This window comes from Uranotaenia lowii, chromosome 2, assembly GCF_029784155.1.
Source record: "Uranotaenia lowii strain MFRU-FL chromosome 2, ASM2978415v1, whole genome shotgun sequence".
Lineage (NCBI taxonomy): Eukaryota > Metazoa > Arthropoda > Insecta > Diptera > Culicidae > Uranotaenia > Uranotaenia lowii.
In genome coordinates, this window is record NC_073692.1 from 207,089,808 (window position 1) to 207,115,588 (window position 25,781).

Below are 25,781 nucleotides of genomic sequence, written 5' to 3' on the forward strand. Positions count from 1 at the left end.
TGATGGAAAAAAGGCCTAAAAATTTTTTCAGACATTGACCATTTTTTATACCTAAATATATATTTTTATAATTCAAGTACCTACCAGTCTGGGGGTAAAATGCAATAAAATGCAAATCAAAATGAGACCTCATTAATCTCATTTCTAAATGCTGATATTTGATGTTGACTTCAAAATTTCATCCATCCAAACATTTATTTTCATGGTTTCAGCTAGTAGAATTTTTAATAGTATGTTTTACCCCTAAATGTATGCAAAACAATGTAACAGCTTTTTGAAGAATGTTGGTTTTATTAATTTTATCGACGTTTTTCAGCTAGTTTTACAAATTAAAAACGTTTTTTTTTACCAGTTGTCCAGACGTTTCGAGCTACTGTGGCAATTGCTCCTCTTAAGGGGACACTAAAATATATTTTAAATTACAAATAATTACTACAATTACAATTTTTGTTTTCCAACTTAATAATAACTGGCTTTCGTCTATACTAATTTGTTCTGGCTCAGTTTGTTTTGTTTTGAGTTTACATTTGTGTATCAATGGATTTGGAAATGAGGGGGTCGTATGCTGTTTTAAAATTACATGAATCTGGTTGTCTGCTTATAACATTGTTGCTCCTTCTCAGTTTCATGTAAAAAGTTTCTGTAGTTATTCTTGCGTTGTTTCCTGCTACTCTTTCTGAAGTTTTGGTGTTTTCAAAATCGAAAATATGACCAGTTTCTAAGCTTTGTTGTGCTAAACCAGTGCTTATTTGTTTCGTTAATACATTTGTTTGATGGAGTTTGGTTTGTTTTTCTAAAAACTGGCTAGTTTCACCAACATATGAATTTTTACACTTTCCACAATTTAATTTCGTAAACCCCTTAAATGTTTTTATTTTTTAGAATTTTATCTTTTGTTTTCGTGAAAATTATGTTCTTTATTTTGTCTTATGGCTGGAGAGCAACTTTTTTTTGTTTCGATTATAGTCGTTTTAACATCTTTATGTCATTCGCGACTTATATCAACGATGCAGTCGGTGAACAGTCTTTGAAAAACTTATCCGGTACAACTGTGTGCGATGTTTTCTCTTGGACTCGAACTTACGTACATCGGCTCAGGAAGCAACTGACTTGCCAACTGAGCTTTATCAAAAACCCCCCCCGAAGAGCAACATTAATATTAATTAAGTTATACTGTGATACTTATAGACATATACCATCCTCCGCTTGAGTTCAACATTGCATCCCCGAGTCCGGTCGCTTTTGTTGAGGCTTTCGACCCATCGGCACGTGACTTCCATCGTGCTGATTTCGATCTCATGAACCTATGTCTATCTGAAGTGGACTGGACAAATCTCCAAAGATATACAAGTGTAGACGTAGCTGTTAGTTCATTCTGCGCAATTATGGACGACGTTTTTGACAAATCTGTGCCCATGGTTCGACCTCCGCTTGGACCTCCTTGGACTAATTCTCGCTTAAAACGACTGAAACAGCTGCGCTCGAAATTGCTTCGAGCATTTACTTATTCTAGATGCCCATTCATGAAATCTAAACTTAATGATGCTACCAGAAAATATCGAATCTATAATCGATTATGCTATCGCCGTTATGTGAATCGGACTCAAAGTGAGCTTCGTCGGAACCCTAAAGTTTTGGAATTTTGTTAAATCCAAAAGGAAGGAATCTGGCCTACCTGCGGAGGTACATTTAGATAACAGAATTGCAAAATCATCTGCTGACAAATGTAACCTTTTTGCAAAGCATTTCTCCAGTATATTTTCAATTAAATCGCCAACAGAAGAACAAATTAGCGCAGCCGTGACACGATTGCCTACCGATGTGTTGAATCTCGACGTGTTTGCTGTTAGAGAGGATATGGTTTTCGAGGCTATCAAAAACTTAAAGTACTCTACCTCAGCCGGGCAGGATGGAATACCTGCGTGCGTGTTGAAAAAGTGTTGCACTATACTTGTTAAGCACCTGACTTATATTTTTAATCAGTCCTTATAACGAAATCGGTTCCCTGCCACCTGGAAAAGATCTTTCATGAGCCCAGTCTTCAAAAAGGGTGATAAGCAAGAGGTTCGCAATTATCGTGGTGTCACATCACTAGCTGCCTGCTCGAAGGTCCTAGAGAGGATTGTCAACGATGTTATGTTTTCAGCCTGCAGGAACTGGATTTCGAACAATCAACACGGTTTTTTTCCGAAACGTTCGGTAACATCTAATCTGGCAGTGTTCACATCATTTTGCATATCTAATATGGATTGTGGCAAACAAGTCGACGCAATTTACACGGACATCACTGCGGCGTTTGACTCAGTAAATCACTTAATTTTACTTTTAAAGCTAGAACGCCTGGGATTACCTGAGGGATTTTGTGCGTGGATCAGAAGCTATTTAACAAATCGTCGTCTTGCTGTTAAAATCGGAACATCTAAATCTTCAGATTTCATTCCGACTTCAGGTGTACCACAAGGAAGTAATTTGAGCCCTTTATTGTTCACCCTGTTCTGCAACGATATTAATATGCTGCTTTTTGGATGCGGAGTACTTATGTACGCGGATGATTTGAAAATTTTTCTGAACGTTAACAGTTTGGCAAATTGTCAGATACTACAGCAATTCCTCAATACAGTAGTGAACTGGTGTGCTGTCAACCTACTGGCCTTAACACTAGAAAGACCGCACCAGTCAAAATGACTGGTTGAACACTTTGTTTGTTGAATATCTTTTGTATACTTCGCTTTAAAAATTCGCAAAAAATACGACTTTTCATGAATTTTTAATCTCTACAAAACTGTGTATTTTTTATTTCACTAGCTCTTTTAATAGGCGAGAAAAATTTCGCCATGGACACTCGGACCGTGACCAGTCAAAATGACTGGTAAAATTCACAACCCTATGACTCAAACAAGATAAAAAAATTTCGCTTGCTTTTGGTTTCATTTGCAAGCTACATTCAAGACAATGAGTTCTAGTTGATTTATGGTGGGCAGAATTGTGTCATTCGTTATGAAATTATTGATTTTCGATGCGAAGTCGTGAAGATTTGAAGAAAAATTTCTCGGATTGGCCGCTGTGTGGCGCTTCAAGCACTTGACTCCCAATTTTTTTAGTCCGTTTTGTTGCTCAACTATAATCAAACTTTCTGTCAAAATTTGGCGAAATTTCATCAAGATTTGTAAAAGTTATGTTAGTTTCAATACATGTCCATTCGAGTAATCGAGTAATTTTAGGTGATAAATATGTTTTATACTTAACTTGTATGAGTAAAATATTTATGAATTGTGTACTTATTTATTCAAATTTGAGACATAAGCTATGAAAATGAACAATTTGAATGATTTTTTTTATATTTGATTATTTTTCATATGTTGATTATCCACCATGGGTGCACGGATTCACCGCAGTTTCTGCCCAAGTATGTATTCACATAAATTCTTAGATTATTAGGTTCGACAAATTTCCAATGCAAGTTCACTTACAGGTATTCCGGCACCCGTGTATAAAGGTGGCAACTGATTGAACATTCTTATTGAACATTCTTATTATGAAAGGAAACACATCTTACCTGTCGGCAACTTACGGGGTTTCAACCCTAGAGTTTTCTTGCCGATACCGGGAATCGAACCCAGTACACCTGGCATACCTAGACTAGACTCACGCCAGTCTATCTGATAGACCACATCGGCGCTAAGATATATCAACATGGGTGCACGGAATGACTGTAAATTCGCCGTAGTTAATTATATAGAAAAAAATAATTTTCAACTTGCTTCAGAACACAAAATATTTTTGAGTTAGATATGATAGGCATTTAAAATGCAACATTAGTCAATCGAAACACTTTTAAGGAAAAACAAATCAATGTGTACATTTGACAATGTTGATTCATTATTTTTATTTCCACTGTTTTCTGTCGCATGACATAACTTGATGCATATAATTCCTTAAAGTCACTCGATCCATGATAACCGTTTTCCAATTTCTTGAATGTTGATCAGATCTTATCAGACAAATATACGATGGCAAAAACCTGTTTATTATTTCAAGATATAATAGAAATATTTCTTTTCCAGGAATGAAAAAACGGAGCTTTAAATAAAAATCTTTATTTAAATCATTATGTCTCAACTTGAAAGACACGCTTTTGACTTTGGTTTAGTTAAAATTTGTAATAATGCCTTTTTAAAAAATGCAAAAAGTCCAATATTTGATTAAAACGCGGTGAATCCGTGCACCCATAGTGAAAAACCATGTATATTACGAAAATTTTCATTTGAATCTTTAAAAGTCTTTATTCTTTACCTTTAACATGCAAAAAATTGAATTTGGATGAATGGCGGTGAATCCGTGCACCCATGGTAAATTGCTCTACTTATATAAAAAATATGCTTCAAAACCTACAATATCAGGTATAATTTATAGGCGTGGAGTTGAAAAATTTCAGAGTGATGGATGCTACAAAATATCTACTAAAACAAAACTGAAGTGAAACCGTGCACCCATGATCAATAACCATAGCCATCTAACATGTTTTTATTATTAGATTGATAATGTGTTTTAATTTTTTGATAATTATTTGACATATTCATTTTATGACATACACGCATTCGTCAACTATGCCAAACTGAGGTGATTCCGGGCACCCATGGTAAAAAAATATTTCAATTTTATAACAGAAATGTTATCGAATTAATAACAAAATTATTTCAAAAGAAAAAAAGTTTAAAATATTTTGATAGAAAAAATTTCCCCTTTACCAGTCATTTTGACTGGTCACGGTTCGAATAGGTATATTCAATTTGCCGGTCCTTCTAGTGTTAAGCGTTTCTAAGTGCTGTATCATAACATTTGGACGCAAGAAACTTCCATTTTTGTACGACTATTATATCCAGGGCGAACTTCTACATCGTGTTAATCAAATAAAGGACCTTGACGTTGTTTTGGATAGTCATATGACATTCAAGGAACACTACTCTGCTTGAAAAGACCAATCGAATGCTGGGGTTTGCCATACGTCTGAGTAAAGAATTTACAGATCCTGTTTGCCTACGAGCTCTGTATTGCTGCCTGGTCCGTTCAATACTAGAATCTGCAAATCTGGTGTGGTGGCCATTCGAAACTACATGGGTGGCGCGTTTTGAAGCGGTTCAACGAAAATTCGTACGTTATGCTCTGCGTGATCTACCGTGGGATAATCCTCAAAATCTGCCACCTTATGCACAACGCTGCGCTTTGCTTGGCCTCCACACGCTGTCGAATCGCCATGATATTAATCAATCACTGTTTGGTGCGAAAATTCTCAAAAACGAAATCGATTGTTCTTGGATACTTTCGCGCTGTCATATTTATGCTCCAGAAAGAACCCTGCGAAATCGTGACTGGCTATCACTGGAATCAAGAAATACGCGCTATGGTAGCAATGACCCCCTGCGTTCTGCAAAAGTAAGCTTCTTACGCAATTATGCTCTCTTTGACTTTAATGTCTCAACTGCAAGCTTTAAACGCTTGATCGAATCTAGCAAAAGTGACCAATTAAGAACTAACTAATAAGAAAACTTTCAATGTAAGGCTATGATCATTTAGTATCCGGGCAGTTACAAACGTGTGTATTTCAAAAACTATTCATCTGATCGAAAAACTTTCTATGAAAGAAATGAAGGTGTTAATATGACATTTAATGTAAAAATATAAAAAAATATATTTATCAATGATTTCAAGAAATACTCTAACTTTTTAATAAAATCTCTTTTTTATCTTTGCACACTTTTTTCAGGCATGTATTGGTTTATTTTTTTTACCACAGAAGCAAAACCTTTGCAAAATCATGCTATTTTACACAAACTCACCTGGAAAAAGCAATTGGAATCGTGTTGGAACCTTTTCATGAGTAGGCATCTCGAAGAATTTGATCTCTTAAATCCGGTTTTAACATAAATTTTTTTGTCCTTCAGAACACATCTGTCATATTGCGTAAAAACCGGATGCACAGATTACAATCTTTGTAACTGATCATTATTAGTTATTTACTTGGTGTCTACTAATCAGGCAACACTTTTTGCCTGCTGAAAATGGATTTTTTGCATTATTTAAGGAGTCTGCATTCAGTTATCCCCAATAACCATAGACTTTTTACCATATTTAAGATCAAGGGTTCCACTAAGATGCTTGGTTTGAACTTCGTGAGCATCCAAAAGTGTCTCCTTATACTTCTTAATCATTTGGTCCGAAAAAAAAAATCAGAAAAATTCAAGAGTTTATGACCTTCCAAGTCAACAATGAAGAATTTTCGAGGCGCAAAATGCGTAAAAGGAGCAAATTTGTGCAAAATTATTTTTACCATGTCTTTTTGCGTCGTGAATATCTCAAACACACGTTAACTTAAAAATCTATCAAAAACAGGCAAGATAGTCCTTTTCATAACCAACACAACGCTACTAAAGTTTTGCATATCCGAGGTCTATTAACGTAGATATCACCAAAATAAAGTGCCCGGATACTAAATGATCATAGCCTTATGTCAAGATAGACCTATATAGATTAAGTAAACCATTAAGCCATTTACGTCAGATGGTTTTTATAAACAACTAGCTGACCCGGTGTGCTTTGCTGCACCTTTTAAAAATCAATAAATTGTATGAACATAGTTTCATTAAAAATAAATTTTCGATAGTTTTACAATGAGAGCTTTCACATCACATGTTTTTCAATGATTGTTTTGAAATCTGATATTAAGTATTCGATTTTATTTGCTTTTCTCCCCAGCAATGTGAAGAGGGTCCACGAACTGCCGTAACAACATTTTTCGTAATCAAATAACATCGCATTTCACATATGGCTCTATTTGCTTGATAAGTGTTCAAGCTTTACATACATTCCTTTTTCCCGCTTCTCCTATGAAAAAAAGAGGGGTCATGAATCTTAAAAAACCACTCATGTAAAATATGGTTTCTATTGCTTGAAAATTTTTCAAAACTATGCGACAAAAGTTCCTCCATTCTTGGCTCTGTACTGTATAAAATTTTTCTTTAAAAAAAACAATAGAAACATTTTTTACTTTTTCTTTCAAATTTGGTTCCATTTGTTGGATAAGTTCTCAAGTAATACAAAAAATTGTGCGGAACTATTTTCCCATCTCTTAACCTTCACTGGAAGGTAAAAAGGGATTTTTAATAACCTTAGAATCATTTCTCGTATTCTTATACTTTCCCCTGCGAAATTTGGTTAAATTTATTTGATGAGCTCTGGAATTTGTCAAAACAAACGAACGGCACTTCTTATTTATTTCCATCCCGTGAGGGGAACCAAATCATCAAGAATTCATCATCTTGAGTTTATATTTGTTGCCATTTGCTAGATTAGCAATCGAGTTAGTTAAAAAATTGTATGAGAGCTCCACTTCCCTATCGAATCAGTGAAAGGAGGTAAAAGCTTTACACAATCATAGAAAAAAAATCTACTCAAATACCCTTTGCTATTAAATTTGTATAATAAGTTCTCGAGTGATCCAGAAATATTGTATGAACCCGAGCAGACTTTTATGGCAAAATTATAGCAAATTTTGCTATCACGCCCTGAGAGCCCAACTTGCTCTCATTTTGCTTGACATAAGGTGGTACACAGCAAAAATGAGAGCAGAAATTTTCATACTTGGTTAGCAAAGTGATGCCATATTTTGCTATTTCTGAGAGCCTAATGACACCTCGGTTTCCGAACGTTTTGAGGCCACAATGATGCCAATATAGGGCATCAAACAATTTTGCATGAGATCAAAATAAGGTATCAATAAGCTTTCAAAATATACGAAAAAACAAGGTGTCATTTGGGAGCCAGAAATGCAAAATTTGGCGTGACTAAGCCACTGCTCTCATTTTTGCTGTGTACCACCTTATGTGCAGCCAAATGAGAGCAAATTTGGTTTTAAGGCGTGATAGCAATATTTGCTATAATTTTGTGGCATTTATGGCAAACCAAATGTTTTAACTAACCCAGAGCTCGTCTTATCGTTTTTTTTTTCAAGGATTTTCATCCTTATGGATGGAAATCCCAATATTCATCTTATTATCTTCTTTTATTATGATGATGGAGGAACTTTAACATTTTTCAACCAAAGTAAGTGCAACTACCTTTAACTATTTTCTTTTTGTTTCGGGATTTCGGTTTCGATTTTTGCAAGCTGCGCTATTGTGTTCGTACTACCCTCTAAACGTGATTATACCATATACTTATCATGAGCATGCGAACATCATTAATATTACTGCATACCTGCAGGCGTTTTCTAAACTTAACATGTAGGAACTGAAGACCTAATTTGAAACTATCATTTCAGCCTAAGGTTAGCTAAATAATATTCAATATTCTGTTTGTTTCAATTTTAAACAAATGATACCCTTTTCAACTTTATATCAAATTAATTTTAAAGATTAGCTAAGAAAATTAAAATGATTTTCGTCCAAAGAAAAATTATTACAAAACAATTACAAGGTTCGCAGTCCGAACCAACACTTTTTTAAGGTTTTTGAATTGTTGAACTATTTTAATATAATGAAATGTAAAAAAAAACTTAATATTGGTAATCAAAATTGAAGCAAGAACCAAAACCTTTTAGTAGGATAAGGAAAATAGTTGATTGAAATTCATTGAAATGTCAATCAAAACATTTATAACCGTTCAATAAGCGATCGTTTTCAAAACATTTCATTTTAATAATTTTGTGTGTGAAAATATTGCTAGGTTAGGCTTTTCAAGAATTCATAATCACATGACAAATTGAACACGTTGAAATAAGTCGAAGCTAGATTACAATTTTACAAAAGTATAGGTTACTAAAAAATGCGCCTGCAGGCATGCAGTAAAATAGCTGATATTTGTATAAGTACATTTGACTCATATCAAGAGTGCAGTGTGAACACAACAATGCATCTATGACAGCAGTCGAAAATTATATTAAAATCCCGATTCAATATGTATTAAAATATGTATAATTTCTACCTAGTGCCAGTTTGTCTTCCTAGTTTATCATTATCAGACACCTCACATAAAGGTCTTCAAAAAATCATTTGATTTCGATTGACAAATAATACAACTACCGCCCTTCCAAATATTTACCTGATTAACATCCAATACCGCCTTGGACACCGTCAACCGGGAGAAGATGTGCTGATCGAACATGGGAAACTTTTGAACTGTTTCTTCAGCTGAATGCCTCACTTTGATTGCCAATCGATTTATCCGGGCTTGCAGTGATTTGGCCTACTCGGCCAGATTACCGACATTCCTCGTGAGCTCCTTTAAAAGGTCCTTCGCATGTTTCGAAAACGACGAAAACTCCCGCACAATGTTTGTTTGGGTGGTGTTGGTGACCGTTTCAAGCTCGTCCGGAAGCTGGAGCAATCGCTTTGGCAAAGGCATGTTTTTGAGATTTGGATTGCTAGCTGGGCTTGGCTTAGCTTGAAAACAACATCAACAAAAACAACTGGTTTGCAAAGTCCGGTAGTAACACTAGTGGCGTTGCGACTTTATCAACCGGTATAGGTCCCGAGCAGACCTTTATGGCAAAATTATAGCAAATTTTGCTATCACGCCCTGAGAGGATAATTTGCTTTCATTTTGCTTGACATAAGGTGGTACACAGCAAAAATGAGAGCAAAAATTTCCATACATGGTTAGCAAAGTGATACCAAATTTTGCTAAAATTGAGACCTTAACTACACCTCAAAATCTGAGAGCTTGGAAAGCACAATGACGCTAATATAAAGCATCAACCTATTTTCCACGATAGCAAAATTAAGCATGAATTTGGTCTCAAAATTTACGAAAAACGCGGTATCGTTGGAGATTCAGAATAAGCAAAATTAGGAATCATTTTGCGATTCATTTGGCTCTCAATTTTTCTGTGTATCATCTTATGTCAAGAAAAACCAAAACAATATACAATCTAAAAGCGTGATAGCAAAATATTTTTTTAATTAAGCCATAGAAATACTGTGACAAACCAAATTTCCCACTACTGGGTACTTTAGACGTATATCGTCGATATCGTCACTTCAGCATAATAGCAATCATCTTACCTTGTGCCGTTTTCGGACGTTTTATCGGAATTCGTTTCCAGTGTTCTCTACTCCAATTTTAGAGTCTTACTAGGTTCAGTCAGAGCGCTCAATGGTGGTGGTGGCAGTAGCATCAATATTCAGTTCATCTGGCTTGTGAACTCTGTTCCTGCTTATTTAAACGAAGTTGCTTCGCATCTTCCCTTTGTTGATTTTCATTGGAGTCGCAGATCCAGATCTCGGAATAAGAAGATGTAGTTCTAGGTGGCTATCGGAACAATGAAGTGCCACAAAAGTAATGTGAAATCAAATATGGTAGCATTGGAATAATTCAGCCATCTGATTGTTGCTGCTGCGAAGAAAAAAAAAATGGCTAAGCTAGAACTATATTACAATTATTCATATTTAAAAAAAACTCACCGTAAATTTGTCCTTATATTTCTCCAAAATCTAATTGAATTCATGCTCAACTGGCGCCTGTTGTTTCCTGCTTACTCTAATTTTGTTGCTACAGTGCAAGGCTCATCCAATCCCACTGAAATCGTTTTATCCGAATGAAAATTCCGACTTCGATTGAATTTGAGCAGGAATACGATTTGGGCAGAAACAGAAGCCAGCTGTAATATTAAGAAAACAGTGTCTTTTGATGAAGGATTCATGAAAAGAGTCAAGCACTTCGATAGATTGTTCATCCAGCATAATCTAGCACAAGTTCTACGAAAACTTAAGCAGATTTTACGGAATTCCATAACTTCGTAATAACAAATAAGTTCACTTACCTTAAGCCATCCGAGGCACACTGATTTGGTATGTTTTCCTTAAACGAGGCCATCCGTCTTACAAACCATGGTTTCGGAGTGGAATATTTGTCCTTCTCCATCTGTCTGGAGGCAAATTCTGCATGCTTCTTGTTGACGGGTCCTGCTCTATAGGATTGCATTTACTGCTGCACCTGCGAAAACAAACCGATTTGATATAAATTCAGAACGGAAAGCTTAACGCAAATAAAAACCACACCTCAATTTTGTCACGATATTTTCACGGCTTTTGTTTTTATCTTCTCCTCTTTTGGTATGCCGAGCAAAACTAAAATATTGTCAAATTGTAGGGATGTGTTTGGCCCTCAATCGGTCTCTTTTACTCCGGTTGGATTTTTTTCCTTGTTTTGGCAATGGTTCTAAAGGGACTAGAATAGTTATTCTAGTCTAGCCGGTTCGAGTAAACAAACGGTGTGTTCAATGGATCTTATTTGAGATGGCCAGACAATTTGTTATAAAACTTACTTCATTATATTACACAGCCCATCAGTTCTGAAAATCTATTTACACTTAACCGTTAACCGTGATTGACTGTGTTCATGTTCAAGGTTAAGTGTAAATGAACTCTTAGTTGTGATAAAATGCAAGCTACATTTCAAATTATCTGTCGATATTGAATAAGATCCATTGAACACACCTTTCGTATACTCGAACTGGTTAGACTAGAATATAACTATTCTAGTCCTTCCAGTGCCTTGGAACCTCAATGTGTCGATGAAAGAAATAAAAGGGGCCGCTGGAGAGCCAAACACATCCCTACAATTTGACAACCTTTTAGTTTAGCTCGCTTCGTTAGAAGAGAAGGAGAATATTAAAACAAAATCCGTCAAAAATATTAATCGTGACAAAATTCCTGGTAAGGTTTTTGTTTTTGTTAAACTTTTTTTCTAAATTTATATGAAATCGATATATTTTTCGCAGGTGCAGCAGTAAATTTCGAGTCCAATGCAGTCATATAGAGCAGCATCCGTCAATAAACAGCATCCTGAAATTGTCAGAAAGTTGGAGATGGACAAGCTCTGCACATCAACAGTAAGACGGATCGGAAGTGCGAATCGCTGTCGAGGAATAATTTTTTGGTGGATGTTAGTGATGATAAGCATCTGCGCTCTAATTATGATTCTGAGAAGAAATTTTACAAATTTCTCCTGGACAGTGCGAAATAGTGATTTTAGTGGTACTGATGACTTCTTCCTTGGTAACGACTTCTTATTATTCCACACCTATTCCGCTTTTACAAAACGACAATGCCGTTGGCGCAATAACATTTTACGTATTTTTTTATATTGTTACTGAACGTTTGTTGAAAATGAATATGCATTTGTTTTGGTAAAATTTTGCTATAAGAAAAAAAAAAGAAATTCCTATCGATTTTTTTTATTTCATTTTCAAATTTAAAAAAAAAAAGTGATGCAAAATTTTGCTCTCGCAGAGGGACACAGCAAATTATGCTAATATTTTGCTGTAGGCACCTCAATTTGGTCTTTGTTTGCTATCAAAATAAAATTATTGATACCTTAATGATGCTTAGTTTTGCTGTCGCCAAAAAACCAACAGCAAATAATGCTTTCATTTTGCTGTTCACAGCTTATTTTGCTTTCAGTTTCCTCTCGTTTTAGGCATCATAGTCTGCTCGGGGTGGCTTTCTATTTTCCTGCCTCTTTCGGGTGGCTGACTGTTAGCTGCTCCTTCTGGTGGAGTCTAATCACGTTAACAACAGCGGACAAGACCCAGTGCATATTTTTCACCACCACCGCCAGGCTGATTTCCTGAAAGTCCACCAAAACTTCCACTATCCTCCAACTTAGACAAATCGGTTGGTATGCCTCCGTTAGTCGTTCCAATACGCAGCTCCTTCACAATTTGGATATTCATCTTTCGAACAAACGAGACCTGCGACTCTTTGCTGCACCCTAAAAAGCACAATCGTCGTAGTGGTCAATAAGATATAAAATAACAAAAAAAGAAAATTGTTTTGGATATGCTTTAAGCTCCTTCCTAAGATTTGACTTATAATAAAATACTAAAAATGAACAGGAACATTACCTTTTAACAATATTATTTCGGTGTCGTCATGTCGCCGTTGAATCCATCTTATCCAGCCACCGAACTTCTTCGTCCACATATTAGAACCACTATATTTCAATTCGAGAGCCAGCCCAAATTTCTTCGTGGATTCAAAACAAAACATCGTCCAATGAGGTACATTTTTTAAGGTGACGCAAGTGGACACACACTATATAATTTTCGATAGATTAAACATAAAAGAAAAGTTTGCGTCGCGAAGCGTCATTGTCAAGGAGCTTCATTTATGCGCAATATGCGTTGCAAACATTGTGTGATCGGTAATGGTGACTATTTTTACGAAGAAAAAACCTAACTACTGCTTTCGCAACTTTTCTTTTTCATCACCTTCCTTTCCACCACATTGACTATAGTCAGCTGACTATGCTTACACGGTACATACATTATAGTTTAAATTGCTACAAGGAAAATCAAGATTTTCCTTCTGTATGGGATTAAAATTGAAATCATAGTCTTTTTTTGCGGATGAGTAAATACTGATTTAAAATAACACATTACGGACCGTGAAGAAATCTATGAGGCAAACATCAAAATTTTGCATTCTATATCTCAGAAAACACTGCAGAGCAGATTCTACTAATTTAGTGATATAAAGTTTTCTTAATTATTATGTTAAATTTAGCTGAATAAAGTCTCATTATCAAGTTCGTGACACTAGCGACTAGCGAATAAACGAGACATCTTGTATTTGGTCCGCAGAGTCTTTATTAACATCGCGGAAGCCTTGCGGATGAAAATTTCGAAAAAGTGTTAAATTAATATAATAAAAAATACATTGCACTGCAGACATAGTGACATTTATATTGTTCAACTGCATTGAAAGTGTTTTTTATTTTTTTCTATATTCAAAGGACAGGTGCACCTTCCTTCACTTTTTTTTGATGATTTTTTTTTAACAATATGGAGAAGTTTAAGTAAATATAAAAATACATTTATTGTATTGATTTATTTAGATAACAGTAACGGTAAAACGTTTGATCCAAAAATCGATTTAAAATAATGAAACATGAAAAAATACAAAAATTATATTCTTGAGCAAAGATGCGATATACTTCCAAAAACCTCAAATTGATGTGTAATAACTTCGTTCAGTTTCAACAAACATGAAAACGAAAATATAATTTAGAATTAGTATCGTAATTTACTCGTGGGATTACAGAAACAAATATGATAAAAATCTATTTTACTATAATCTGAGAAATTTTTGGCTAACCTAGGTCATCTATGGACAGCTCATCGACGCCTAGTTTTGCAATCAGTTTTCGTTTTTATTCGGGAGTTAATGAATACATTCTTTTCAGGTTATGCTATAATTTTGATTTCTAATATTTGTCAGAGTAAAGAATGCCCAAATGATGCCTTATTTTACTATGGTTTGGTTGCACAGCAAATGTTGTGATGAGTTTGGTTTGCATTTTATAAGATAATATGGACACCTCCATGACGCCTAGTTTTGCTATCAAGTTGTATGCTATACCAAATTTTGCACACTTTTTGCCGTTGATACCTAAATATGGTCTCAACTTGCTGTAAAATTAAAATTAATGAGACCTCAATCATGCCTAATTTTGCTCTCGTGCAAAATTCAATAGCAAACGATGCTATCAGTTTGCTGTTGACACCTCATCTTGCTCTCAATTTGCTATCAATTTGGGCATCAAAGTCTGCTCGGGAAAACCTCCCTCCTCTTTCACCTCTTCCCGTTGGAGAGAGTGAGGCAGGGCCGTAGGAAGAACCGACTCATGGGGGGGGTTTTGGTGACTAAATTTTACATATGATTTTTTGACTAAAAACACACGAATAAAACAAAATAAAACAAATTATGTTTGTTACTATATGATTATTTATTTTTAAGTACCCATTAAAAGTTTTCGTATGAAATTGTAACTTAAGAGAAGACACGAATGCCATAAGGATAGTAAAGTGTCATTAATAAAACCTTAAAAAAGCAACTTCAGAAAAGTGGTCATTAGCCTAAAGGGTGAGTTAATTTTTTTTAATGAAACCTCTAGAAACAAAATATGAAATTTGCTTTCATCGATGGTTAAAATTTTTGAATTTGTTTAAAAGTCTGGTAGATCAAAGTATTTCATTTGAGCATAAAATAAGTTCTTTTTAGGGTAGCCTTCAATTTCTTTAAAAAAAACTTATTCTATACTCAAATCAAACAAGCCCAATTTTCTAAACTCTTTTGCAAATTCCAAGATTCTAACCTTTGATGAAAATAAATAAACTTTTTCAAAAAAAAAACAGTAAGAGATACAAAAAGAAATTCGAATCAAATTTGCTTGATGCAAACTTGAACTAAATTTATGATTTTAGTTTGAAGTTTGGCTTTAAAAAAAAGCTGCAAAATTAATAATGTTAAACAATACACCGAAAAAATAAGAAAATTTGTGTAGATTTTTTAGGTGAAGATCAGGTACATGTTTCTTAAACAGGCCATATTTTTCATAAAAAATCAATTCCGTACTAAAAATCCTGTGAATGATGTTTTTTTAAATATAATTTGGGATATTTTGCATGAATAAAAACTTAGAAAATTAACTCAAATTTGTGATTTTCAGCTGAATTGTGTGAACAAACTTGTTCTGAATAAAATCTTTGAAATCTGGAAATTGAATTGCAAATTTTTATGTTTATGTTCTTTTGAATTTCTCAACAATTTTATGTTGATTGAAAAACTCATTCACAAGCTAAATCTTTTTCTGAGTTCTAAACATAAATTCAAAAATTGAATCTTGATTCCAGATCAAATTTTGATGAGCCAAATCTCTGAGCCCTCGTTCATGAATCTATTATTTGAATTCTGTAGTGCTGGTTTAATCTTAATTCATTATTTCAATTTTAAATTTTTAATCTGTTTTGTGAATCTGATTTAAAATGTGAATTTCGAATGATGAATCAGAATCTGGTTTTCAATTTTGGATCGCCACTTAGAAGCTTTAAATGTTTAAATTTTGTGTCAGAATAAAGTTCAAGAGCTTCGAATTTGAATATAAAACAAATTTCTTCTTTTTCCATTTACTGAAAACTATTATTCAAATATTGAAAATGCATTTTATCTTCGAAAAACATGATTCGAATTTGATATGAAATGCAAACCGAATTCGAACAAGGATTTCAAAGCAGCTTTTCATTCCTAATTTCTTATGATTATTCGAACTGAAAATCAAGAATTCTAAACTTATAAAATCAGAAATACCAAAATATGTCGAAATACAATTTTTGTTATAGGAATATGGACCCAAAACTTCCAAAATGGGTTTAATTTAAAATTTTATATTAAGATCTGAATTTCTATGATAAGGTTGCCAAAATTCCCGGTTCCGTTTAAATTGGCCCGGATATTTAATATTAAATTTGGGAAAAGTCCAGTCCGACCCGGTTGCCCAGATTTCATTGGAAAAGCCCGATTTTTTTAATTCTCATTCTTAAGAATTGTTTAAATCAAACTTAAGTTTGATTTAAGTTTGATTTAAATCAAACTTCAAATTAAACAAATTGTGTTGTAAATTTTTTTTAATGAAGCGTTCAAAATTTTTGCATCAAGTTAAAAAAAAATTATCATGAAAGGTTTTTGAAGTTTTTTTTTTCCAAATTCTTGATGAGCAACCCCTAGGTTTTGATCAAAATTGACCGGTTTTTGCCTGGATTTGGTCGACAATTTTGAAATCAAATACCCGGATTTTGCCAGGTTTTTATATAAAACAGCCCGGATTTGTCCGGCCCGGATACGGGCTGAAAAAAATCTGACAACCTTATTCTATGAACAAGTGAGAAAATTTTGAAAAACTGTAGCAGAATTTTGAACTTGAAATGGGGTTTTGAGGTTTTGGTATTAGTTTTTAGTTCAGATAGTTACTCTTGAATATCTTTGCTCTATTATAATAATTTGATTATGAATTTAAAATTTTGAGTGTAGATTAGAATAGCCGGCTTGCTTTTTTGGATCCTCATGGGGGGGGGTTTAACCCCCAAAACCCCCCCCGTTCCTACGGCCATGGAGTGAGGGGTCTCAACACATAAAAATAACATTTCTCGCACTGGAATATACTTCCCTGTTAAATTTTGTTTTTTTTTTCGAATAGTTCTCGAGTAATGCATAAAACTGTAAAGAAGACCCTTTTCCACATCTTATCCCCCCAGTGAAAGGACAGATGGGCTTCAAACATAGTAGAAACTTAACTCGTGACCTTATACCTTGCGATGTATTTCAATGTAATTCATCCTTTCAGGAAAAACATTTTTTACATCCATCATTTTTTAGGAAGCTTGATAGATTTTACCCTAATTTTTTTTTTTCAAAAGATGAAACTTTTTTTTATCTTTCCTATCCCCTATCTAATGAAAATCTTTGTTGGATATTATCTCACTTTTGAAGATGAATAATCTTCTTGTTCATTGGTTTGTTTTAATTTTATTTATTCAGAAATTTCTAAAAGGACTTCCGAACTTTGTTAAACCATGATAAAAACTTACTTTGCATGTTTTCAATTGTATGTGTGTATTTTTTTGCTTTTCAATTTACAGTGTTTTATTATTAGTTTTCCTTAAATGTTGAAAGCTCACTAATAGTTTTTGAAGTTATCGAAAACAGATCATCTCTGAACCGAAGTCACCAATTCCATTTTTCAATTCTTGGGCACAAACATCCCATTAATTATTTTGAAGAGTATTCAATGTTAAATTCTAAGATATCATTTGTTTGAATTTGCAGTACTAAACAGTTTTACAATAATTTTTCTCAAAATTGGATGGTTGAATCGACACATTGGTCATCAATGATAACTCAAAAGTTAGAAACTGGTCAATTAAATTGAATTGTATAGAACTCAAAACCCCAGATGGAATAATCTTATCCATTTTCTAATGCCCCGTTTAAATTCCTAGAAGGCTATTTAAGCTCTGAAACCGAAGCCTTGGCCTTATAACTCGAAATCTAAATACTTTTTCTTTCTCTATGAGGATTTCCAAAAATAATTAAATGGTTGGCTTTTAAAAGCTGGAATTTATGGAAATCGGTTCATTAGTTTTTCACAATCAGTCCAAATATTTATTCAGCACTAGCTGACCCGGTGTGCTTTGCTACACCTTTCAAAATCAAATGATATTTTCAGAAATTATTCAAATTTTTATTGTTTTGATGGCTTAATTTTAAATAAATCAAATTATAACATAATTCATAAGCAACAGCTATAAAATGAAAGCTGATGAAAGATGACTTAAATTAATTTTCAGAATTTTGATCTATAAATTTGTGTTAAAGATCTGGTAATTTTTATCTGTTTTAATCTTCGCCTGAAAAAGGAGGGTCTCAAATTAATCGTACGCAAACAATCTAACTTATAAAATATGTTTTTTTTGCTTGATATGTTCTGGATATATGCTAAAAAACTGATAAGAGAGTCTCCCAGTCCTTCCCTTCACCCCCTGCTGAACGGAGGTCGTGGTCTTTAATTATCATACCCATTTTTTCGAGCGCAAAAATCCTCTTATATCAAATACAGTTCTATTGGTTGATAAGTTTTTAAGCTTTACAACAAAATTTATAAGGAGCTACTTCCTTTCTTACCCTCGCTATGCTGTAAACCGTAAGGGTCTATAACAATCATAGAAACATATCTCGTAACCAAATACTCTTCCATGCCATATTTGTTCCTATTTGTTAGCTACGTTAGCATAAATTGAGAACTTATGCTAACAAAGTTGTATTGGGCTCACCTGCTTCCTATGAACCTACTCACTGAAAGGAGGATGGTGTGTCAGATAATCATAGAAACGTTCCAAAATGATTTTTCCAAGTTAAGCTAAGTCTATTTCTCGGATTTTGTGAAAAAAAAGTAAAATATAAGCTTTCCTCTTTCCTTCCTATTTCCTATATTCCCAATTCTATCCTCCTACTGCAAGAAAGGAATTGTTTCACTTTGAAAAATTTCTCGCATTGAAATACCATCCCATGCCAAATTTGGTTTTTTTTGCGTAGTAAATTCATGAGTTATGCATAAACTTGAAAGGAAGTACCATCCCCTCTTCCGTTCTCCCCATTGAATGGAGGGGTGAGAACCTAATATTCATAAAAGTATTTTTCGAACTCAAATGCTTTTTGATGCCAAATTTGGTTTTATTTGCTCGATTAATTGAGATCCGGAGGCGAATTATCAGCGGAAGTCGTGCCTACTATGGACTCCACAAGCAACTGCGGTCGAGAAGACTTAGCCCTCGCACGAAGTGTAACCTGTATATGACGCTCATTAGACCGGTTGTTCTCTACGAGCACGAGACATGGATATTGCTCGAGGAGGACCTGCGTACACTCGGAGTATTCGAGCGACGAGTGTTAAGAACCATCTTTGGCGGCATGCAGAAGAACGGAGTGTGCACGCAAAAGATGAACCATGAGCTCGCGTGGCTCTACGGCGAACCCAGTATCCAGAAGGTGGTGAAGGCTGGCCGGATACGCTGGGCGGGACATGTTGCGAGAATGCCGGACGACTGTCCTGCAAAACAGGTGTTCGCTACGAATCCGGTAGGAACAAGACGAGCGGGGGCGCAACGAGCGAGGTGGTTAGACCAAGTGGAGCGTGATCTGGCGAACGTGGGGTGCCCGAGAAATTGGAGAACGGTTGCTATGAACCGAGTGAATTTTAGGAATTATGTTCGTCAAGTTATGTCGTGAGACGGAATACTATGTAAATAAAAAAATAAAAATAAAATTGCTCGATTAATTCTTGAGTTACGCAAAAAAAATTGTATGGAAGCCCCCCTTTCCCCATTTATATCTTTCCGTTGAAAAAAGGTGGGGCGTCAATTTATAATAGAAGCACACTGTGTTATGTATATAATTCTCGAGTTATGCAAAAATTTTGTATGGAAGCCCCCCTTTCCCCCTTTATATCTTTCCGCTGAAAAGGTGGGGATTCAATAAATAATAGAAACATTTCCCGTATCCAAATACCCTCACATGCCAAATATGGTTCCATTCGCTCGATCAGTTCTCCAGTTATACTGAAAATTGTAAGGGAGACCTCTCATCACCCTTTTTATCCACCTCTTTGAAGGAGTAAGGGATACTAATATTCATAGAAGCAATTCTCGTACCCAAATTTTGTTACATGCCAACTTTGGTTCCATTTGCTCAATTTGTTTTTGAGTTATGTGAAAAATTATAAAAGAGGCCCCCTCCCCCCTTTAAATATCCCTACTGGAAAAAGAAAGGGGTCTAAAATAATCATAGAAATATTTTTCGTATCCAAATACCATCCCATGCCAAATTTGGTTCAATTTGCTTTAAAAGTTTTTGGGTAAGGTAAAAAATTATGATAGAGGTCCCCTCCCCCTTTCTACTGGAAAGAAGGAGGGGTCTCAAATAATCATTGACATATTTTTCGCATTCAAATATCTTCCCATGCCAAATTTGGTTCCAATATCTTGATTAGTTTTCGAGTTATATGAAAAATTGAAAGGTAGCCCCCCTCCCCCCTTCCTATCATCTCACTGAAAGGAGGGAGGAGTACCTTATATTCATAGAAATATTCCTAGTTCCCAAATATAACCCCATGACAAATTTGATACCATTTGCTTGATTGGTTCTCGAGTTATGCAAAAAATTGCCTTTTGTTTGGGAGGCCCCTCCCCCCCTTCATGAGAAAGGGAGGGGTCTCAAACCATAATAGAAACCTTCCTCGGCCTCCAATACCCCCACCTGCCAAGTTTCACGCAAATCGGTTCAGTAGTTTCCGAGTCTATAGGGAACAGACAGACAGACAGACAGACAGACAGACAGACAGACAGACAGACAGACAGAAATTCATTTTTATATATATAGATAGATAAGAAGTCATTTAATTGCTCACTGTTCAGTTCACTGTTTGTTTTTGTATACCCTCAAAGCCCCCCAGCAGCGGTAAAAAGCAGTATGAAAGCCACTACAATTATATTCAATATATTTCTAACAGGTTTGTAATATTTCTAAATCCAACATGTAGGCTCATTATTGCATCCAAATATCCCGTACCGATACCACGTGCTTTAAACAGTAGAAGGAAAAAAAACATCCGCCAAAATTCTCCCTTTCAAATTTTTAATGCTTAGCAAGCTTTGATTTGCTATCCAGTACACGTGAACTTTGGATGGTTGCTTCTTATACCCGGCCCATGGTGATGGTGAAAATAACCCCGCTAAAGGAAACGAAAATTGCTTGACAAAATGGTGCCATGACTTTTGATTCGTGAAAATAAAAACAAAAGTTGTATGGGAGCCCCTCCTCCCTTAAGTCGGAGCGGTTTGTAACTATTACAGAAACCATCTACGGCCCCAAAAACCCTCAGATGCCAATTTTGACGATGATCGGTTCAGTAGTTTCCGAGTCTATAGGGAACAGACAGACAGACAAACATTCATTTTTATATATATAGACTAGCTGGTCCCATACGAACTTCGTTTAGCTTTCAATTTGGAATATGTCATGAACAGTTTGAATGAATGTCAATTTACAGGCATTTTCCAGATGCAGTTCCAAATGCATTTTTAAACAATAATTGCAAAAATGTTGAACACGTTTTATGTACGTTCACTTTTTCTGTCGTTTGCTACTAAATCTGAAATCAGGAATCAATTGACCGTGCCAAGAACCCCCCGTTTATGAATTTTCGTTTTGATGCGATACATGATTATTGCAAAGCAAATTTGACAGTTAATATGACCCCCTTTTTTGTCGTTTGATACAAATATTGAATTCAGAAATCAATTGACCGTCCCAACCCCAATAAACCGTGTATAAATTTCGACTCGATCGTTGCAGATCGGTGGCCTCTTTTCCAAACTTTGATCTCTGAAATCGATATTCCTTCCTTTAAAACTCCCGTGAGCTAATTTTTAAACCGATCCATTGCATGATAACGTCAATATCGCAAAAAAAAACAGTGAATAGTTAATATGGACGTCCTCCTTGGCCGACCCCTGACCCAAAATCGGATAATTTGAATCAATTGTTCGTCTTTAATAATTTCTATGTGCAAATTTTCATCTCAAAGGTTATATGGATGACCCCTTTTGCCGGTCCCTTACACAAAATTTTATACCTGAAATCGTTTGCACATCATTCAAAAATTCTCGTGTACCAATTTTCATCTGAATCCGATGTATAACGTAATAGCGTCAATATCGCGAAAATAGCGAACAGTTAAAATGGGGGGTCGTCCCTGACCGACTTGCCCCTTATACAAAATTTGATACCGGCAATCGATTGCGTGTCCCTCAAAATATCCGAACGCAAATTTTCTTCTTAACACGATGAATAATAACGTCAATATCGCATAAATATTGAAAAGTTGATATGAACAACCCCTTTTGCCGACCCCTTACACTGAATTCGATACCTGGAATCGATTGCTAGTCATTCGAAACTCTTATGAACCAATTTTCTTCTGAATCCGATGTATAATAACGTCAGTATCACAAAAATAGTGAACAGTGAATATGGACGACCCCTTTGGCTGGCCCCTTACACAAAATATGATTTTTATCTCAATTCGATGTACACTAACGTCAATATCACAAAAATATTGAAAAGTTAATATGGACGACCCCTTTGCCGACCCCTGACCCAAAATTCAATACCTGAAATCGATTTCTCATCTCTCAAAACCCTTATGTGCAAATTTTAATCACGATCCGACAAAAAATAACGTGAAAAACGCGAAAACAATATTTGTCTTGTATGGACGTCCCCCTTCAGGAGGGGTCATCCGAAAATCTAAAAACATTTTTCATCATTCCTGGTTCTAAAGAGGATCCATGCCAAATTTCAGACCTCTAGCTCTAGTCTATAGAGGACAAACAAACAAACAAACAAACAAACATACAGAAATTGCTTTTATATATGACCCATTCCAAGCACCCCTCAACTGGAGAACCGATTTTTATTTTTCATTATCCACAAATAAATTACATAGCGTTAGAAAGGTTATTTCTTGAGTGTCATTTTTCATTAAAAGATTTTCAGCTACCTTTTTTAGAATTGAGTATGTTAACGTTGAAATTTAAAAATTTTAGTATGAAATTAAATTGATTTTTGCAAATATTCTTTATTTATAACATAACTTTGTCAAAAATCTAGCTATGTCAAAAAAAATTATTGCAAAATGATGGTAGAAAAGCCATCTTTTAAGCATTATATAAGATAAATAACAGTCACTGCAAGTTTACGCTCTAGAATCGTTGATAAAGCTATCTATTTTTAAGCGTTGTGACGTCACGAAAATTCTACTGTTTTTAAATTTATGATTTACAGAAATTTCACAAATTGTCGAAAATTCGAGGTCTCTTCAAACTTTTTGAGTGGAATTTAATGCAATTTTTAGATTGAAAATCGGTTTAGCAGGTTGTGAGTTGTACCCGGGTAAAGAATGCGTTGTGACGTCACGAAAATTTATTTACTTTTTTTCGAAAACGTTCAAGACTTTTTACTTCAACACTATGATAGTATTTCTTCAATACAAGTTCAACACAACAATGTGCTTCAATAAACGAATTCTATTATCAAGTTTTTAAACAAACTATTTTTTTTTTTGCATAAACTCAGTTGTTTTCAAACATTTCTGATAAAACATATAAAACATCGCTTAAAAACGCTTGATTCAAGAATAAACAAACTATCAAACAAATGAAATCATCATCGATTTTGTTAAAGAATATTTGTGAATCATAAAGCAGGTAGTTATCTGTGATTTGAATAAAAATCTTGCAAAAGATCAAGTTCTTCATATATCTATGTATGTTAGAATGAAAAACACCGCTAGTAGCTTCTATTTCTTTCTGGCATTATGTTCAAACAAAATAAGTTCCATGAAATAAATGTAATGAGATTCAAAAAATTCTTTGAACATGGTAAACTTATAGATTAACTTTTTTTTATTAAAAAAATCATAAGATTTTCATAGAAAATTAATAAATAAAATTAATTAAATTATTTTAATAAAAAACTGCCCTTATTGAAATTTCCACCTTAAAGAATGTCACTAGAAAATCCAAATCGAACCACGTGTTCACATAAAATCTCATAAAAGGGACTTCGAACTGAATTACAAAATTAAATAAATTCAAATATGTACTAGCACAAGGTCTGCAAAATTTGGGCCAGATTATTCTAAGGAAAGGGGTTGCGCAACGCACCTGAAGTTTGTATGGAATTATGTAGATTTTGTTCGGCATGATAAAAAACTGTTTTTCGTCAATAATTTAGATCTTTATCAACCAATTTTTTTTTTAAATTTGAGTATTTTTAAGCTTTGATTATGACAATATTTCATCTGAGGAACGCGTTTCGATTAGAGTTATCATAATACAGCTATAACGTTCAAAATTAGCGTCGATTAACGATCATTCAGGTATTTTTTGTATTTGACCCATCAGAAGCTAATTTTTGAAACTCAAAAACCTTTTTAACTAAACCATTTTTAAAATGGGATCTTGAGATAAACTATTTGTCATAATGAAAGTTTTGTGAATTACTATAATTAAAACAAATCAGCCGATAGGGACTTCAGAAATTGGTGCATAACTTGGTTTTCATGTCTTTCCAAAATTCCAAACCCAATTTCTCATAATTCCATACAAATTTTAGGCTCATTGTGCCCTCTATTTCCTTGGGCCAATCCCCAAATTTGGCACTGGATTTTGTGTTAGGCCAAAGATCTATTTAAGCTTGCAACTTATAAGATTTTTTATTAGATGGCTGATTTAGGCACTCTAGTGGCGATTAACTCTCTTTGAAAAGATCGAAGGCTTTGAAATTATTATTTATTTTTCCTTTCCTTTGCAATTGAAGATTAAAAAGATTCAGAAACACATTTCATTGCTTTTACGAATAAATATTTTCTAGTTTTAGTTTTGTCTTAAATAATATTCACATGATCGCACAAAAAAACTTCGAATGAAATGGATGTTAACAGTGTTGCAAACCTTATCTGCTTATATGGGCCTTTGAGATTTAATTCCTTTTAATTTTTGGGAATAAATGGATCGATTTTATCACCAAATCACATTACTTATTAAGTTTTAAAGCATTTTAAGTGAATTAAGCATTCATTTTAAGATTATACTTTGATTTATCTCATGTAGCTAACCATAAAATTTCGTGACGTCACAACGCTTTGCTAAACCCTGCTTAAAAAAAATGGTGCGTTGTGACGTCACGAAACTGAATCGCTCTAAAATGAATTGAAATCAAAATTTGAAAAAATCAAAAACAGCGATTTGTTGGTTGTAATGAATCGATACTTTCCTGAAATTTTCATAAAATTTGATCAAATAGAAGAGCAGAAAAATGCGGCGTTGTAAAAAAAACTGAAAAGTGGAAAAAGAGGCGCGTTGTGACGTCACGATTCCTTTTGCTTTTATTTTGTTAACTATTTATTCTATGCAAATACTTTTGGTTTCAAATTGTAGAGAATAAAATTTTGACCTTATAATGTACAATTTTTAACAATGTGCGATATGACCTGTAAAACTTACATACAATATACCAAAAAATTGTTTTGCAAACGTTGTGACGTCACGCTGGAATGGGTCATATATAGATAAACAATAAACAATAAACAATCAAATTGCCTTAGATATTTTCTCCTTAACCTGCACAGTAAGGGATAGTTGCAAAATTATTCATAATCTCATTCGTAACACTTAAAGCTGTGCTTAAACTATTATAAATTTGATGTGCCCTTTCTTTTATAATATTAGAAATTAAATTCCGTGGATAGTTATCAAGTTTTAGAATTTCGTTGACTGTAATCAATGTTTTTCCCTGTAAACAGTATGTGTGAGTCTTATTGCTCTGTGT

General features: G+C 34.3%; 1 long non-coding RNA gene across 1 annotated transcript; it reads right to left on the reverse strand.

Annotated features, from left to right (window-relative positions):
• Nucleotides 1–10,070: 10,070 nt before the first annotated feature.
• On the reverse strand, nt 10,071–11,108 carry LOC129744059 (uncharacterized). The gene is made up of 4 exons (XR_008736794.1): nt 11,055–11,108; nt 10,817–10,989; nt 10,458–10,654; nt 10,071–10,389 (listed from the first exon to the last, which is right to left on the reverse strand). It is a non-coding gene; the product is annotated as an uncharacterized LOC129744059 (long non-coding RNA).
• Between the last annotated feature and the right edge of the window lie 14,673 nt (nt 11,109–25,781).